Source organism: Crinia signifera, chromosome 1 (genome assembly GCF_055691185.1).
Source record: "Crinia signifera chromosome 1, ASM5569118v1, whole genome shotgun sequence".
In the NCBI taxonomy this organism is placed as follows: Eukaryota; Metazoa; Chordata; class Amphibia; order Anura; family Myobatrachidae; genus Crinia; species Crinia signifera.
The window spans coordinates 186,824,475-186,843,749 of record NC_139217.1 but is presented as its reverse complement, the minus strand read 5'-3'; the positions used below and the strand labels follow the sequence as shown (position 1 = coordinate 186,843,749).

Here is a 19,275-nt window from a genome sequence, read left to right as displayed (position 1 = left end):
TTGCCTACCACCCCCTGTACCCCAGAACCTAACCCTCCTGTTTGTGGCCATGCCCTTGTTGCGGGTTCTCACCCACTTACTTAGGAGCGTGGCCTCCTTCGATGGGCTCAAAATATCTCCCCAGAACTCCCAACCCCCATCTCCCCCACTTATTGTATCCCCCCTGTCGTTTTGCTCTGGAACCACCCCTGCTGCTCCTGTCACAATCACCAACAGAAATGGGTTTCCTCACTACCTGGGACAGAAGTGGTTCTCTCCTGGGATTCCAAAAGTAGGTTTGGACTTCACTGCTCCTGATTTACAGGTTGGAGCACCCTGCCTAAGCTCACAGTCTGATACACTTGAAAGCTTGATAAGGATAAATGTATACTGCTGTAACAGCAAAACAAAACAAAATCATTCTCAACTGTATTTATGTTCAACACATTTGAATTAAACAATTGTTTATTGGGCTGTATGATGTGAGCACTCATACTTTCAGTGGTATGCAGTCATGAAGAATGTACAAAATCACATGTCAAAATGTTTCATGTTGGCATATTAATGTCTACATAATAAACATTGACATTGTGATCATGGAACAGATATACCAAGCCCCTTTCAGCTTTGCTTTTTTTTTAAAGACAAAAAAAACCCTCATAATATTGATCAGAGATTGTATAATCTGTTTCACCCAACAATTAATATTTTGAGAAAAAAAAAACACTTTTAAAACCCTTACCTCAGCAACTGCCCCATTTCCCACATCCATAGCTGTTACCATCAATTATTATTGTTATGTATTGACATAGCTAGAAAATTGTGGGCCCCATAGCAACATTTTGTAATGGCCCACACCCTAATGCTTCTAGAGAGACAACACTCTCACTTTATAGTTATTGTACATGTTATGCCCCATAGTAGTGCCCTAGTTCACATTATATATACAGATAGTGGTAGATGCTCAATTAGTTCAGTAGCATTTCCCAGGTGCATGAGGGAGGGGTTAATTACTGGGTAAGTAAAACAAGACATTTTTTCCCTCAGCACACTGAGCAATGCTAGTAACCAATCTAGAACACTACATGATAATAGAATTCAGAGATATTGGTTACATATACCTGCGCAGGTGTATGCTATGCCCCCAAGCCGCGTCAAGGCTTCTCTGTATATTGGGGGTCCCTAGCGCTATATCTAGGTGCAGGGTGCGGCACCTTAAAAAACCATCATAAGCTGGGAAGCCCAGTGCGGCATGCCAGTGATATACTAAGTGTTAATAATTAGTTATAGGAAGCCAAAGCTATATAAAAAGAGAGAGATAAATGAATGTAATTAAAATAGGATAGAGATAGTGTTAGTGAGGGAAAAGTGTTAATAAAATGTAAGGGCATGCCGCACTAAAGCCACCCAGCCCATCCAGTCCAGGAGCACCACACCCCACACCACCGTTACCCTAAATTGGGTCTACGATTAACCAGCAAGGAGCCACATGATAATGGCTCCTTACTTGATATATCCAAACTAAGAGCTACCTACCTTGGAGCAACCCCGGACTACTCCATGTGGCATATCAGGACCCACATCTCCTCCTAATATGGGCTCCCTTCTGCCTCTAACAACATACATACAGATAGTGGTAGATGCTCAATTAGTTCAGTAGCATTTCACAGGTGCATGAGGGAGGGGTTAATTACTGGGTAAGTAAAACAAGACATTTTTTCCCTCAGCACACTGAGCAATGCTAGTAACCAATCTAGAACACTACATGATAATAGAATTCAGAGATATTGGTTACATATACTGTACCTGCGCAGGTGTATGCTATGCCCCCAAGCCGCGTCAAGGCTTCTCTGTATATTGGGGGTCCCTAGCGCTATATCTAGGTGCAGGGTGCGGCACCCCAAAAAACCATCATAAGCTGGGAAGCCCAGTGCGGCATGCCAGTGATATACTAAGTGTTAATAATTAGTTATAGGAAGCCGAAGCTATATAAAAAGAGAGAGAGAAATGAATGTAATTAAAATAGGATAGAGATAGTGTTAGTGAGGGAAAAGTGTTAATAAAATGTAAGGGCATGCCGCACTAAAGCCACCCAGCCCATCCAGTCCAGGAGCACCGCACCCCACACCACCGTTACCCTAAATTGGGTCTACGATTAACCAGCAAGGAGCCACATGATAATGGCTCCTTACTTGATATATCCAAACTAAGAGCTACCTACCTTGGAGCAGCCCCGGACTACTCCATGTGGCATATCAGGACCCACATCTCCTCCTAATATGGGCTCCCTTCTGCCTCTAACAACATACATACAGATAGTGGTAGATGCTCAATTAGTTCAGTAGCATTTCCCAGGTGCATGAGGGAGGGGTTAATTACTGGGTAAGTAAAACAAGACATTTTTTCCCTCAGCACACTGAGCAATGCTAGTAACCAATCTAGAACACTACATGATAATAGAATTCAGAGATATTGGTTACATATACCTGCGCAGGTGTATGCTATGCCCCCAAGCCGCGTCAAGGCTTATCTAATATCTAATGAGCGGATCCTGGCTCCCGGCCCCCTGCTGGTGAAAGTGTTAAAGGACCATTACTGGTACACTGCACACAGCCTAGAGGTCTTCCTAAGGGCTGCATTATTTATTTTATTTATTAACATTAATTGTCCATTACATTAATAATTTATTGGTGCATAGTCAGTAACATTTGTGTTGCAGTAACACAGTAGGTGCTGTGCCACTGAATTAGTAAGTGCTGTGTGGGTCAAAGTGTGTTGTCATTTGTTGTTGTGTTTTTTTTTTTAAACTTGTGTATGTTCAGGGCCAGACAGCGGTACTGTTAACGATCAGTAGGTGCTTTACCAAATTAACGGGTCAACGAACTGGGTTTAACCACTTGAGTGGCTGCTGGGGCAGCGGCAGGGCCCAGAAGCTCCGGCATACGGAGCAGAAATGAGGGGGAGGGGGAGCGACAGGAGGGGGAGAGACGCCGATTGATCAATTGAAGTCACCTGTAAAAAATATCATGAAACAGAAGATGAGAAATTGGTTCCCCAGTGTAATACCAGCACTGTGAGAGTCGCAGTGTGAAGTAGTCATTTGTTATTCTTTGTAGAGCTTTTGTGCGTACAGGGCCACTCAATTAATAATATAAGAGGGTGTGGATCATTGGATAGACAACAACTAGGTCAACAAGCATTAGGTCGACGCCACTAGGTTGACATGCATGAATGTCGACATGACTGAAGGTCAACATGGTCATTAGGTTAACACAAGTATTAGGTCAACGTGGGTTTTTCACCTTTTTATACCCATATGTCGACACAGTCGACGCGGACACTAAAAAAAGTGCACCATGTCTCCTCGCATGGCTCGCTACAATCGCCGTGCTTCGGACATAGTACTTTGCTACACTTGGCACACTGTTTTATTCTCCCACCATGCCCTAGTGGATGACAGGGCATGAAATACCACCTGTCGGTACATGTCAGCTAAAAATAAAAACAGAAAAACCCCCATGTCGACCTTTTGGCTGTCTACCTTTGCCATGTCGACTTAATGCTTGTTTTGACCTAATCACCCTATCAACCTAACCCCATGTCCACCTTCAGTCATGTCGACCTTCATGCATGTTGACCTAATGCTTGTAGACCAGGGGTGGGGAACCTCAGGCCCTGGGGCCGTATGCGGCCCCCGTAGCCAGTCTGAGTGGCCCTCCCACCCGCCTGGCAGCTTTGCCGGGAATCAAGTACAGGGGAATTCTCGCGAGCGGTTGGTAGTTCTCACGAGATTCCTCTTAATCGACATCAGCCGGAGACTGTCAGTCCTATTCAGCGGCAGCCGCCGGAGCGTGGGACGGCTGCGGCAGGACAGTTTGTAAGAGAAATTTTTAGGTACTTGTTTCCTAGCACGGCCACACCGATTTACATCGGGGTGGTCGTGTCGGAAAATTTCGTAGATCGCATCGCATGCGATTTGGTCGCATGCGATGCGATCGACGCGACCGACCCGATTTTTAGATTGAATCAAATGTAAATCGGGTTCCTGGGACCCGATGTTACATTGGATTCAATCTAAAATATTCCCTAGACCCCCAAATTTTAAGACGTAAACCCCACCCCACGATAGACGCCAACCCGAAGCGTGGCGAGCGCAGCGAGGGGCGGCGGTGCCCGTCCTCCGACCTTTTCATTCCCCTACTATCCACGTCGGAGTGGAGAATATATAGTGTGGCGAGCGCAGCGAGCCACCGCGCCCGAAGCGTGGCGAGCGCACGCGTATAACTTCACAGGTATACGCGTCACCTCGCGGGGCTCGCTGCGCTCGCCGCGCTTCGGGCTCGGTGGCTCGCTGCGCTCGCCACACTATATATTCTCAACTCCACGCCGACGTGGATAGTAGGGGAATGAAAAGGTCGGAGGACGCGCACCGCCGCCCCTCGCTGCGCTCGCCACGCTTCGGGTTGGCGTCTATCGTGGGGTGACGACGGGGCCATCTATAATGTGAAATGGGTCATATTGGCCCATTTCACATTTTTCACATTTTTTTCAATGTGAGATGGACTTAATCAATTCCATCTCATCTTGTGCCATTATAATGGCACAAGACCGACGCGATCCTCACGATTTCAATGTTAAAAAATATTTTAACATTGAAGCCTATGGCAAAATCAGGGGCATCAATGTTAATGGTCCCGACCGACGCGATGCCCCCGATTTTGTACCTTTCAAAGGAAATCGGGTCCATCGTGGGGATCGTGTACCTTAACTTAAAGGTACACGATTCCCAAGATTGTGGCCGTGCTAGGAAACAAGTACCAATTTTTACATATGGCCCCCAAAGGTTTTTTTCCCCCATACAAACGGCCCTTGGCACAAAAAAGGTTCCCCACCCCTGTTGTAGACCTAGTGACCGTATCCCATATAAGCAGTGTGAAAGTCGCAGTGTGAAGCTATTGTCATTTGTTAAGCAACAACATGTGTGTGTAAAACTTGTGTGTACTACCCTGTTAATACTATAAGCACTGAGAGACTATATGGATCAGGATCAGTCGGAAGAAGCACGTGTGCAGTATCCAAGTATTAGTGATGCGGCTGCTGGCAAAAAAAAGAAATGACCAATTCCCAGAGACCTATTGATATTAAGGATTAGTCAGGTCTCAAAATATCGCCCAACATTAGTGACACCTCTAACACGGCTCAATCGTTTATATTAACCACCCATAGAATGGTGGGGGATTATTTTAATGGCATTGTACAAATTGTACAGTATACAAATGAGCATATCAGACAGATCCTTTAACAACCTGGATGAAAAAAGGTTATTTAAAGTCCATTGTACAAACTTCCTATGTTTTACTTAAGCTTCCCATCCTCCAGTGTATACTCTTGTGAATGATCAGCATTGGTAGCTACTTTCTCAAAATGTGGAGTTGATGTTCAGAAAAATGAAAAGCAAATTCCATAAGGAAGACAGCTGCCAATTATATCAAAGTACACCGAAAGCCATCACAGCACATTGCAGGGATGGGCTCCTATCCGAGCCGCCATCCCTTAGTAATACATCCTGTCGAAGGGATAGCATATTGCAATACAATTCTGGGTGGTAAGATCCCACCTAGTTTGCATTGAATATGGACCCCATGTCATTAGTCATTGGCGAAAGCAGTAGATTAGGAAAGAAGGCCTGTGTCCAGATTCTGTGTGGCTCCCCTTGTCTGTCTGCGGTGCACTTGTGAGTAGGCACTGTGCAGGTCTCTGAGAAGATGGTGGTCATACCTCCCAACTTACACGTAGAGTGATGCGGGCCGGATGGACGCGCGTCGCAGGCATGCCGGAATTTTCGGGGATGTGGCCTAATAAAAGGGGCGTGGCCCATACTCGCGGCTCTCCCGTGAGGCCACGCCCCCCATATTGACACTATGGGGGCATGGCCCTGAGGCTCTGTGAGCCTCTAGCCATGCCCCTGGCTGCGGGAATAGACGCTGTGCGCATGCGCACAGCATTTATTTCCCGCTGCTCAGCAGCCGACAGGGGGGTCTACCAACAGCCCCACCCCCCTCGCCGCGGGACACTGCCGGCTGCGGGAGGGACGTGGGAATGTCTCCGAAAATCGGGACATTCCCGCGGTAATCGGGACTGTTGGGAGGTACATTTTCCTAGTGATTTGTCTACCACCAATGTAGGATGCCAAATAGTAAAATATGCTAAATGGTTGCAGGATGTATGGTGCGGGTCTGTGTGCACCGCACACCCTTTGTCCAATATATTGTAGATACACCACTGATTGGAGATTATGGAGGATCTGAAGACAACTATTTCTTTTAGAGTTACAATACGCTCACTTTCTTTATGCTAAGCTGTTTTGAATCTGAATATTTTGTTCCTCTCTGATATCATATCTAATTTTGTATTTTGAAATCTTTCCTCTAGCACAAATACATCACTATAAAATGCAATTGAAATATATAATTTCACCTTGGGAATCTTCCCAGCAATATGAATGTAATAACTTGGCAGAGGTCTAAGCTTGAATGATTTATCAGTCCTGCACTAAAATAAACATTTTATGTTCCATTGTCTTTGCAGCTGCTAGATGTTTACATGAAAGGAAACTATTTCCTTATGAACAAGTTTCCAGTTTTTACTTTGTAAAGTGATTTTTAGATAGAAGAAGGTGTACCCAATAAAAAAACATCATCTCTTCTATATTTATTTTGGGGACAGTTTAAACATAAATCATCTGATGGAAATCCTGTCTGTACTCTTTTTTGGCCATGGAGTGGGATTCCCTGTTTATTAAGTAGATGTAGTTCAAAAGAGACAGTTATGTCAAAAAAAGCAGACGATATCAATGTACATTAGGAAATTTAAGGGAGAATATGGAACGGAGCATACCTAATTTCATTAGGATATTGTAAACAAATTAAACAATATTAATACCGATTGGGAAAATGGATGTGGGTCAATGGATCTACAATGCTATGGTTGACAAGTATTAGGTCACCAGAGGTTAAGTTTCCAATAGATGTATACATAGGCGAATCTAGAATTATGGTAATGGGAGGTCCCAGATCTAGACATAGGGCAGTATTCAATGAGAATTTTGACGATGTGCAGCAAATCCTGTTTAGGATTCGCTGCACATTCGCCACTGCCCGCCGCGTTCCGGAGCCTCGCCGGCTCCAGTATTCAATGAGTCAGGGGCTCGCTGCCCTTGACCGGTGAATTTTAACTCCTGCGGCGACGCCGCAGGGAGCCTGAGGACGGCGGCAGGCAGGGAGATGGAAGTCTCCCTGCCTGCCCCAGAACGTTTGTGGGGGGGAGGTGGGCTCCCCGGGAGCAAGGCAGCACAGACTGCCCCCCGGGATAGCCAACAGGGGACCGGGTATTCACTACACCGGATCGAGCATATGTAATGATCGGGTGCAGTGAATATATAAATATCTAATAAGCGGCTCAGCTCCCGGCCCCCTGCTGGCTGCTGTGTAAAAAAAACAAAATATATATATATATATATATATATATATATATATATATATATATATCAAACTCTATCACCGCGGCACTGGGGACTTCAATAAATAATTCCACACACAGCTGTGTGTGGAATTATTTATTGAAGTCCCCAGTGCCGCGGTGATAGAGTTTGATATTATTGGACCCAGCATCGCGGGCCACTACCGAGGGCACGGGGCCCAGAGATTATTTGACGGAGTTGAGTGCCGGCACCCCGCCTCTATATATATATATATATATATATATATATATATATATATATATATATATATATATATATATATATATTTTTTATTAAATATATATTCATGTGCTTACAGCACATGAATAAAAATAGCATGCCCCTCCTCAGAATAAAATTCCTGATTTTTTTACACCAAATGTAAAAAACAAAACACTTTATTTTAAAAATTCACATTCCACTTCACCATAAAAAGATAGCGATTGCTACTCGGTGAATCATGGCGATAAAAACCTTGAAATGTATTTGCCATCTGGTCATTGAATAGGGTGATTCACCGTTTTAGTAAAAAAAATCGCCTTACAGCACGAAAATAGCACAAAAATCGCCGTAGAACATGGCGAATCAGCCTCATTGAATACTGCCCATAATAGCAGGGGTAACTTTACGCGGGGAAAGGGGCGTGGCCTCATGGGAAGGAGGCGTGGCATCACAAAAAGGGGTGTGGTATTACACTTTAGACCATACAAATTAATGCCCATTACACATTTTAGCAAACTTCGTAATACCCATTACACATAAAGCCACACGCCGTAATGCCAATTACACATAAGGCCACACACCATAATGCCCATTACACATTGTGCCACACATCATGATGCCCATTACATACTATATAACAAACCGTAATGCCCATTACATATTTGCCACATAAGTGCTGCTTACCTACGTGCTCATTGCTAGGGGGTTCTTGCTTGATGGCACCATAGTACCCATTACACATGATGCCGCACACCATAGTAACCATTACACATGATTCTGCACACCATAGTACCCATTACACATGATGCCGCACACCATAGTACCCATTACACATAATGCTGCGCACCATAGTACCCATTACACATGATGCTGCACACATAATGGCCCTTATTCTGATCGGTGCGGATATTCCCGAATTCTTTCGGATGGCGTTTTTTAGCCGTCTGCGCATGCGTGGCGATCGCTAGGCGCATGTGCCACGCATGGTCTCCGTACTTGTTCTCACTAATCCCGTACAGAACTGTGCACCGCATACATTCGGCCAATAGGGGTGTGTTATGGGCGTCATGCGGAATGACACAGGGGCGTAGTTTCAAAGTGGGCTAAACTGGGCGGAAACATGGGCGGACACGGGGGAGTACACATATATTGGTAGGCGTGCATTCGGACAGCACGCCGAATGCACGCGAACAAAAAGGGAAGAAATGTGCGGTGTCCAAAAGGTTACTTTTGCTTTGCGGACACCACTCGGTCATGCGCTAGGCAATCGGAACGCCTAATCAGGACGGACGCACCTCAACCAATGTCACCTGAACCCAATACAATCACATACTTTACCCATGACTTGTTAATTACACGCTTCTCACTGCTACAATTGGAAGCATTGCAGCTTAAAGGGAACATTACATGCTGCACTTGTCACACACTTTAACACTGCAAATAATGCACACAACTTAATAATATTAATACTAATACACATGCCACTTCTGCATGTATCAATTAATACAGACATTTGTGGGGCCAAAATAAAATTTATTAAACAAACTTTGCCAATAATTGAAAATACATAACAAAACAAATGGTACCATACCAGGACAAAAATTACATAATAAAGAATAAATAGCCACAGCAGAATCATTGGGAACACATCAGGTGGCTTCACAACAAAAGTACAGCACCAACACTTCAAGTACAGCACACTGAAACAGGGCAACAGAGGAACCAAACATGACATTTGACCCGCGGGCAAAAGTGGTGACCCTGGGCACGGATTTGGACACAGGATGCTGACACACACAGCTCAATGGAAGATTTGGGAAGACATAACGGAGGAGATTAATGGGGACACAAGTTCATTTGCGAGCACGTTTGCCCCTGGCAGGCTCCTTGCCACGTGCAGCAGCTCTTCTGCCTCGTCCACGGCCAGAGTCAGATGGTGGCTCATGTGGAGCACGTGCTGGTGAGGGGGTGGATCTTCTTCCCCCTCTGGCAGCAGGGAGTGATGAGGTTGGTAATGCACCCGAAGCGGGTGACATTAGGGCCCTATTGCTGTTAACTAGCTCCACCATAAGTTCATTATGGCGGAGGAGGAGGTCGTTTTGCCGCAGGGCTTGATCAGCCAGCACCTGCAGGCTACCAGCAATAGCTTGGTGGCTGCCAGCCATAGCTTGCTGGCTGGCACTCATAGCCTGCAGGCTCTCAGCAATACTCTGCTGGCTGGTGGTCAAACCCTGCAGCACCTCCTCGGCCCTACGCACCCGCTCGAATGCCGACTCTCCCTGCTGCACAATACTATCCAGCACACGGCCCCACATGGACAATTCAGCCGCAGACAATCTTGGCAGCTGCTGCACGGGCCTGCTACTGGGGCCAGGTGGCACAGACTCCACAACCTCCTCAAGAGAATCTTGACCAAGCGGTGGCGATGCTGTTGAACAAGAAAATTCAAATTACCACACATTCCATGCAACATTTAAAACATCTACTTATGGCCTGGCAAATAATTACCTTCAAGAGTAGAAGCCATCACTTCCGCTGGGGACTCGCTGTCTATAGTGCTCACCCCCCGGACCTCCTCCACTGCTATACAGCACTGGGCCATCTCTTCCAGGGGGGTGAGCTCCAGCTTGCCAGGCATGGGGCCAGCCCCAGAGGTCTGGCTGTGTTGCCACCGCTTGGTCAATTTCTTCTTGAGGTTGCCTTTGAAGTCGTGCCACCTGCAATCAAAGTGTACATATTAATACATGTAACTCCTCATGTTTGCTGTAGCACCCATTGCAATCTGAAACATAATACAACATGTGCCTACTGACACCAAACGTACTATATTCTTTTTTCAAACCAATCCTTAGAAGATACAAAAACAGTCACCCTCCAATAACTATCAATTCAATGTCATGGCCTACATGTCTGTGCGTCCAAGCAACGTGAACACCCATTTCCCAACTCCATCTAATATTGAATGTAAACATTACTGGACTTGTCCTACTCAAATTTTACACACATGTACTTGCCTCTTCTTAACGTGCTCCGTCTGACGAACTTGTGGAGCCACTGCATTAATCTCCGCCGTTATCTCCTCCCAGATCTTCCATCTCCTTGTGTGTGTCAACTTCACCGCAGGACACTCAATTAAATCACGTGCCCGGGTCACCAGGATGTCAAGCTCCCGCGGTTCAAATGCCATGTTTCGTGTTGTTGGTTCCCGTGTTGCCCCACTGCGGCCACGGGCACGGGCACTGCCACTGCCACGGCCACGCCCACCGGTTGCTGTACCTGAAGTGCTGGGCTGGCTACTCTGTTGGGAAGCCACCTGCTGTGTTCCCAATGATTCTGCTGAGGATGGCCCAGCTGCTTATTGGCCTGCTGTTGATGGGCCAGCTCGGTCCTCTGGGTTGAGGGGTACATAGGTGGTGTTGGCCTCCATGCGGGACAACAGATTCTGCACCACCTGCTCTTCCTCTGAGTCTGAGCCTGGCATGTTTGCAACAAGTGTTTGCCTTTCTAGGACCACTTTAAATACTATTTCTGTAATTGGCGTTAATCAGCTGCAAGCTGCGTTCCGTACGGCCGCGTCCCGTACACTAGCGTCAACCGTGCGGCGCATACGGCCCGCCCCTTGGTGTGGAAAAATATTCCCAAAAAAACAGGCAAACTCAGTAAGTCTGATTTATTTGCTAAATGCAGATTCCAACACCAATGACCAAATACAACTGAGGTCAGACATGACATGTATATTTGAATGTACTTCTGTACTGGGCACTTGTTTGCTATGTAGAACAACTGACACTACCCATTCCATATGTCAATCCAGTCCACCACTTAGCCACAAGTAATCAGTGCTAGCATCCAAATCACATGTGAAAGCACTCCACATTCAGGTTAGATGCTAGCTACTTTTCATTCCACCTCTGTAGTATGGCCCAGTAGAAGGTAAGTGTACACATGGCTGCATGGGCTCATTTTGGGAAAAGGTCTGCCTTCATTATACATTAGCTGTTTGGTACCTTGTTGAGTTAGGTGTAAGTGTCTAGAGATGCACACTATTTCACCTGTTGCTTATACCCATGTTTGGTGAATGTTATAGATTAGATATATGTTGCCATCTTATTTTACACTGTTTAGGATGGGTGTGCGATGCAATGGGTTAGCCGTCTGTTCGGGCGCATACACGCTGTTAGTGTAAAAATGAACAATAAAGTTAATACCAAATATCACTCTGATCAACCAATGACAGCACATGATTGTTAAATTTGTGCCACTCCTAAAATGGCGGCTTATGGCAGAGCAGCACCCTTCTCTGCAGCAGAACTGAGGGCACTGGTCTCCGTTATGGAGACCAGGCTGGGCCGTGCTGGCCCGTTTATTACAAATAGGCAGAAACGTTCTGCCTATGCGGTGGCCCGCCGGCGGCTATACGCCCGCACCCATGTGCGGCGGACCATCGCACAGCTTGAGCGGCGGTGGTCCAACCTCCGGCGCAGGGAGCCAGAGAGGCTTCAAAGCATAAGGGCCAGCATTGCTAGATGTGAGTATTTCAACAGTATTTGTACATGATTGCTTACCTGACATTATTTCATCCACTAAGGTCAGCAGCCTGATCATGAGTTAAACATGCCATACAATATATGAGTGCTACTTCCTGATTGACACCCTGTAATGGTCATAAAATATGTTATTGGGGAGGATTAATGCTTGTGATGCTTACAATGGGCCAAATGTCACAGCATACCTGCCATGTTACAGGCTGTGTTTTGTAAAGGCCACTGAGGAGCTGTTTGCATGTACAAGTATCAGTACCTCTAACCTTTGCATTTATAGGTTGATAAGGCTTAATACAAATTACCACTAATTGGCACTTTTATCGTTTTTCCCAAACACAGCACGTGCACGAGCAAGGCAGGCCCGGGAGGAGGCAGAGGCAGGCCAGGCACAGGAGGAGGCGGAGCCAGCGATGGGCGAGGACGAAGGGGAGGCCCAGGAAAGTGAAGGAGTGGAGGAGGCTGAGTGGCCAGTGGAGGCAGAGGTGGCAGCCGAGGAGGAGGTCGTGGTGGCCGAGGAGGAGGTCCTGGTGGCCGAGGAGGAGGTCGTGGTGGCCGAGGTGGAGGTCGTGGCGGCCGAGGAGGCCCAGGAAGAGGGGGAGGATGAGGAGGCCTGTGTGGTGGAGCAGGCGGCCGAAAGTGGTATGTATACATAAAGATTCGATCTTCCTTTTGTCATCCACTATTTGATATGTAGCACTGTTGATTCAAATGTGTTTGAAAATACTATAAAGGCAAACAACAAATTGGGTAGCAACAGACACACTTTGGGGTTAGATAGGGTGCCCAAACCATACCTTTCATCCTGGACACATATTAATGACACAGGTTGTGCGGATGGCTTTCAGGTCGAATTGAAGTGCCACTGAACCTGTGTAGTTAATCTGTATCCAGGAAGAAAGAGATGAGTTGCTCATGTAAGGGTTACATGTCCCTGCTGGTTGCATACAATGTGTAGGCTCATATAGGTGAGTAGAGTTTACTGGTGAATGATCTTTGTAAACTAGATTCCGTATGGCATAAATGAAGTATGGCCAGGCGTGGCTTAGACTGGAGTAACAAGTGGTGAGTGCCCCTGGGCCCTCCTCTAGCTAACCACCCCCTGCGGTCTGCATGTATGTTTTGCACCATAATTGTGTGTGTATTTGGTGTTAGTAATGCTTTTGAGCATGGGAGTGGGTTAGTGCTGCAGCTTCCCCTAACTGGCATTCTGACAATGATTTCTGGAGCAAAATATCAGCAGCCAAGCCATGCTTGATTGCACAAATGTACTGAGCATTCCTGAGAGTTGTGTCACTCCCCTGCCAGGCTCCATCATATAAGAGACACTGAACTTTGTTAGCCGATTTGTGATTGGGGCTGCGCGTGGCATGCTTCTCAGAGCTTAGTCATGGGTGGGTTTGGATTGAGAAGGAGCAGTATGACTGTGAGGTGTTCTACAGAGTAAAGGGTAGAGGGCCAAAATCAGGCTTTCTATGTAGTATGTATGCATGTATGTATAGGTGTATGTCTCATATATATAGGTAGACATGTGTGTATATATATCTAGTTATATATAGATATATATATATATATATATATATATATATACACACACACACCTCTCAGAATGCATGTTTCAAATGTAGGTTTGACTATGTTAAATGTATGCAGGAATATCATTAGTCATTTTTAATTTTGAATTTCCTCAACAGATGAGCCTGCCCAAGCAGAGGAGGGTCGCCGTGGGGCCCTCGTAAGACTGCGAGGCCTGATGCGCCTCATGCTGGAAGAAATGGACCGGCTAATAGATGCAGAAGATTAATTTTTTTTTTTTTGGCATTTGTTTATTAATAAATGGTTATTTAAAGTTGAAAGTTGTCAGTGTATTTTTCTAACATGCTAAAGTATATGTGTAAGTTGTTTAAAATGTTTAAAATAAGCAAAATGTACATAGTGTATATAGATGTATGTTTGGGTCACATGCTGTAAGGGTTAATGTGTGTCATGAATGTAGTAGGAATATGGGTCAGTATAGATGAGCATTTAATTGATTGCAATTGCTAACAATCCCTTTTGCAGGAGGTTGCCTAATAGCCTAAGTGGGTCATGTGATCGCTGTGTGTACTCAGTACACAATTGTGTTGGATTGTGCGTAAATACTCCGCATCGGGGCGTACGGACAGCTTTCCGTACGTTCTCACGCGGTAAGAACGTGCTTGTGCGGGAAGACCGTGTAAGAATCTGTACGTTTCCCCCGCACACGCACGGTTTGTATGTCGTCCGTACACACGCCCTGTTTTTAAAGAGTGACTCCGTCCGAATGCTGAGGACACGTGGGCGTTTCTTCGGACGATGCCCGCACGCTGCCGCACAGCGTTGCGTGCGGCCCGCACCGTAACAATTCGGGAATATCCGCACCGATCAGAATAAGGGCCCATGTCCCTTACACATGATGCTGCACACATAATGCCCCTTACACATGATGCTGCACACATAATGCCCCTTACACATGATGCTGCACACCGTAATGCCCCTTACACATACCGCCACTTGTAGTGTCCCTTAAGCAATGCCCCCAAAAGTGCCACTTACTGTAAATTTTGGTACTTATGTAGTAACTGGGCTGCCGATTTCTAAATCGGGTCGGATCGGGAGATCGCATCGCATCGCATGCGACCATGCGATTCGATGCGATGCGATGCGATGCGATGACCCGATTTTTCCATAGGAATCAATGTTAAAATGGACTGAGTCCATTTTAACATGGAATTCAATGGGAAAAATGGGTCCTTTTCATACCCCTACTATCCAAGTGGGCATGGAGTTGGATATAAACCTGTGGCGAGCGTAGCGAGCCACCGAGCCCGAAGCGTGGCGAGCGAAGCGAGCCCCGCGAGGGGACGAATACCGTCCCCTCGCGGGGCTCGCTTCGCTCGCCACGCTTCGGGCTCGGTGGCTCGCTACGCTCGCCACAGGTTTATATCCAACTCCATGCCCACTTGGATAGTAGGGGTATGAAAAGGACCCATTTTTCCATAGGAATCATTTTAACATTGATTCCTATGGAAAAATCGGGTCATCGCATCCGATATCGGATGCGATGCGATGCGATGCGATGCGATATCGCATCGCATCGCATCTGATTGTATGCCTTAACTTAAGGCATACAATCAAAAAATCGGCAGCCCAGTTACTACATAAGTACCTAAATTTTTATATGAGCCTTCACTGCTGCTGCAGGGAGAGATAGAGAGCGGTGCAGCTGCTTCTATGGGGAGAGGAGCAGAGCGCAGCGCAGAACACGCTCCCACTCCCCTCCTGGTGTCCCCTCTAGCAGAGTGGACATTTGAAATATTGTGCTGTTCTTGTGCGTGACATTGGGGAAGCACGCCGGGCGCCGGCACCACATGATTAAAGGGGGGGCGGGCTGAGGTGAAAGCGGGGAGAAGAATTGGAGCGGAAGCTGCAGGGGTGACAGCAGTGTTGCAAATAAGGGGGTACGGCGTGGTACTGAGTACCTGTAAAAAATATGTTGCAGGTATACAGTACCACTTACCCCCTTACCCACTGTCAATTCTATTTTTATTTTAAGTCTAAATATAATGCATCCGCAGCCCGCCCACCCAGCGTTGTGATTGGTGCTGTATGCAGCTACCGGCTACTGCTGATTTAGCCTGTCACACTGACAAGCATCAGCGGCGCCGACAGCATGAAGAGCAGGCTCCACAATTGTAAGCACAAGCTGCCCAAGCAAGAGCCAACCCACCCCCCAGTCATTCCCTCTTTCTGATTCCCTGTCTCCTGGTGCCACACCACTATTGTCATTTAGTCACTCCTCTAGCTTTGTGTAACCATGCCCCCTCATGACACATGGCCACGCCCATTTTTTGGTGAAGGCTATTAGTACCACCAAGAAAAAAATTCTACTTGCACCACTGGGTGACAGTCATTGACAGCTGGGCAGAGAGCAGGGGGCTGTATTCAGAGCACTGCAGGTCACGGCTGTTTAACCAACCAGCTTTATCTTCGGAACCAACTGAACCACTGAGACCAGTATCATATTGAAAAACTTTTGAGTTGGCTTCGAATGATTTTGGTCCCGTGAAACTGGGCTGTTTGGTTCCAGAGAAATCTGCCCTCAAAGAACATAAACAGTCATGAAATTACATTTAAGAAATTAAAAAAATGGTTTAACCTCAATATCCCTGGAACCAATTAACCCATATGGATCCAGCCTGGTATCAGATTGAAGGCCCAGCGATTTGGGTTCGACTGAGATCAACCTCGAGCTTCAGTGATGCCGAAGGGGGAACTGGCAGCCGTTGAACTGGGTGGGGGTCGGAATTAGCGGGTCCCATGTTATCCTATAGGGAAAACATTCCAGCTTTGCCTGGCAGTATCTCCGGTTCCCAGGGGGCTAGAGACATGGCTGCCCCCATACGAAAGACAGTTTTTTTAAACAGGTTTTGCCATGGGGCAGCCATTTTCCGAAAGACACTTTTTTTTATAAGTGCATCCGTCCATACTGCCACATACCTCCCAACATGACCCATGCCAGGAGGGACACAATACTCTGCTTCGGGACTTTAGTCTTAATGTATGATTGCCATCACCTGTTTTTGAACAGGTTTACCAATAAGAAAGATGTTTCACCACAGGTGATAGCAATCATACATTAAGAGGAAAGTCTAGGAGCAGAGCATTGTGTCCCTCCTGGAGAGGGTCATGTTGGGAGGTATGCTGCCGGGATCCTCAACGCAGGAGGTACCGGCTGCAGGGAGGGGGGGGGCTTCTAAAACACATTGGGGTGGGGGGGTGTTAGCCCTAGGGGGATGTTAACCTGCGGGGGGGGGGGGGTTTGTGTGTTAACCCGCGGGTGTGTGTGTTGTGTGTGTTAACCCACGCGGGGGGGGTTAATATACCGTTTAAGAGATGCGGTGTGAAAAGGGTTTTACCTGGCAGACCCGTTTTTGGAAACGTTTTCAAATACAGGGTCAAAGCCAGTTATGAGGTCTGAAAGCAGCATTAATAAATACATTAATAAAAACTAGTTGAAAAAAATGAAGTTAAAGTAATAGTGTGTACACACGGTGCGATATGGCTTCCGATGTTGCCGATATAGTGAACATCAGAAGCCATATCGCATGCTGATTGTGTGCTTTTTTAGGGCTCCCGTGTGAGCGCAAATCGGCAGCCAAATAGAGAAGGCAGGCAAGACTAGTGCAGATCTGCACTACTGTATATAGTCAAAATTGTACCAAAATTGTACCTCTGCAGCATGCCGTGCTATGCGAGTCCCGATATGATCTGATCGTATCGGGACTCGCATAGCACGGCATATCTACCGTGTGTACACACTTTAAGACATGCATAAACATTTATTTTCATAATCATTATTTAACCCATTAGGGACAAGGATCTTAGCCTTATAAATCAGATGGGCTAACAGGACTTATTTTCCAATGACTATCTATCTTTTTAATCACTATTACTATATTGATATCCTTATAACAACATGGAACTGAATGTTTTTCATGTTTTTTGTATTTCTTATTTGTTCTTCCCACCTTTCCCTGAGTGATCTGAACACTCTTCTAATGTACTATAACCCACATATGCACTCAAAGGTATTTTTATGTTTAATGGTTGTGGGAAGAAAAATCCTCCGTCAATCCTTTTTTTGTGGATGATGCTTTTTACTCATTATTTCTAAAACTAATCATCTTTTTTGTAATATAGGGGCAGATTTATGAAATGACAATCAGGGGAATATGCGCTATCCCCGTGCGTTGTGGCAGGGGATAGCGCTTCCCCTGATCTATGACACCCACTGAGCGGGTGTCTAGCGTGCGGCGCTGTGGGGCAGGAGGCATAGTGCAACTACGATATTTCATAGTGTGCACCTGCCTCCTGCCTAATTTATGAACGGTCAGCATCGCTGACTGTTCCGCCGCCTGCAGCTATCGACTTCGACAGCCTCAGGCGGCGATGCTCTATGCCCACAGCAGGGACAGCGCTGTCCCTGCTGCTGGCTCTGAGCTGCGCTGGGGATCTCGCGAGAGTAGTGAGATCCCGCGCGTGCACAGTGAGCCGGCTGGGGGGGAATGAGACATTGCATCAGTATTAATTGATGCGCTGTCTCCAGGAGGGACATCGCCGGAGGAGGGAGTTAGTGCTCCCCCGCTTCGGCTGGCAAAATGTTGATACATCTTGTCGGTGACAGTAGCGCACGCAGGGGGGGTTTCTGAGTACCCAGAAACCCCCCCCCCAGGAATCTGAGGGCCCTAGTCTGAAAGCTGAGGGTCCCCTCTTTCCATTGGTACAAGAATTGTAAAAATCGGCCCTGGGGAACCGGAGATATCTGACTTCAAAGCAGTGGTCCCCATACAAGCCTGTTAATTGCTCTCCCCGGTCAGATATTTCAGTTTCTGTCTGACGAGTTTTTCTGAGGGTATATTCCAAAAGCTGGTACTATCCCCCTTTGAGGGACACTAGAAGCTGGTCTCTACTTTGCCCAGAATCAGAGATATCAGCCTTCAAGCAGCTGGTTACTGCTCCAGCTCCACATACCTGGTATGTAGTTTTATATATTCGTTGGAGGATTGCTCTGCCTCCTGAAATCTGATCCCCTAGTCCCCAGTACCATTTGGGTGGGATTCTCTAGTTTTTAATTCCATTAAGAGCTAAGAAATCTAGTTCCGGGAACTGGAGATATCAGCAGTCAAGCAAGCTGTCATCCCACCAGAGAATTATGAATAATAAGCCTACTCCACTATACACCCCTCCTCTGCGTATTAAACATCCTCTACCACCCTGGAAGTTATGTATTGGGACCCATTCATTCAGCCCAATGCCCCCTTCTCCCACCCCATCTCCCACCATCTGTGCAGTAAAGGGGTAATTAGTGGAAATTACTGAGCCCTACATGCTGAGCGGTTGATATAACACCCCCTACCACCCGCGGGACATCAAAGCTTCCGCTCATAGCACCCCCCACCCCTACCGCTGGAGGATAAGTAGGGGCCCCAATAC

General features: G+C 46.6%; 1 long non-coding RNA gene across 1 annotated transcript; it reads left to right on the top strand.

The window, feature by feature from the left end:
* The first annotated feature begins 12,231 nt into the window (after nt 1–12,231).
* Nucleotides 12,232–14,060, top strand: LOC146026897 (uncharacterized). Its single transcript, XR_014454572.1, has 3 exons — nt 12,232–12,785; nt 12,828–12,903; nt 13,956–14,060. It is a non-coding gene; the product is annotated as an uncharacterized LOC146026897 (long non-coding RNA).
* Nucleotides 14,061–19,275: the final 5,215 nt, after the last annotated feature.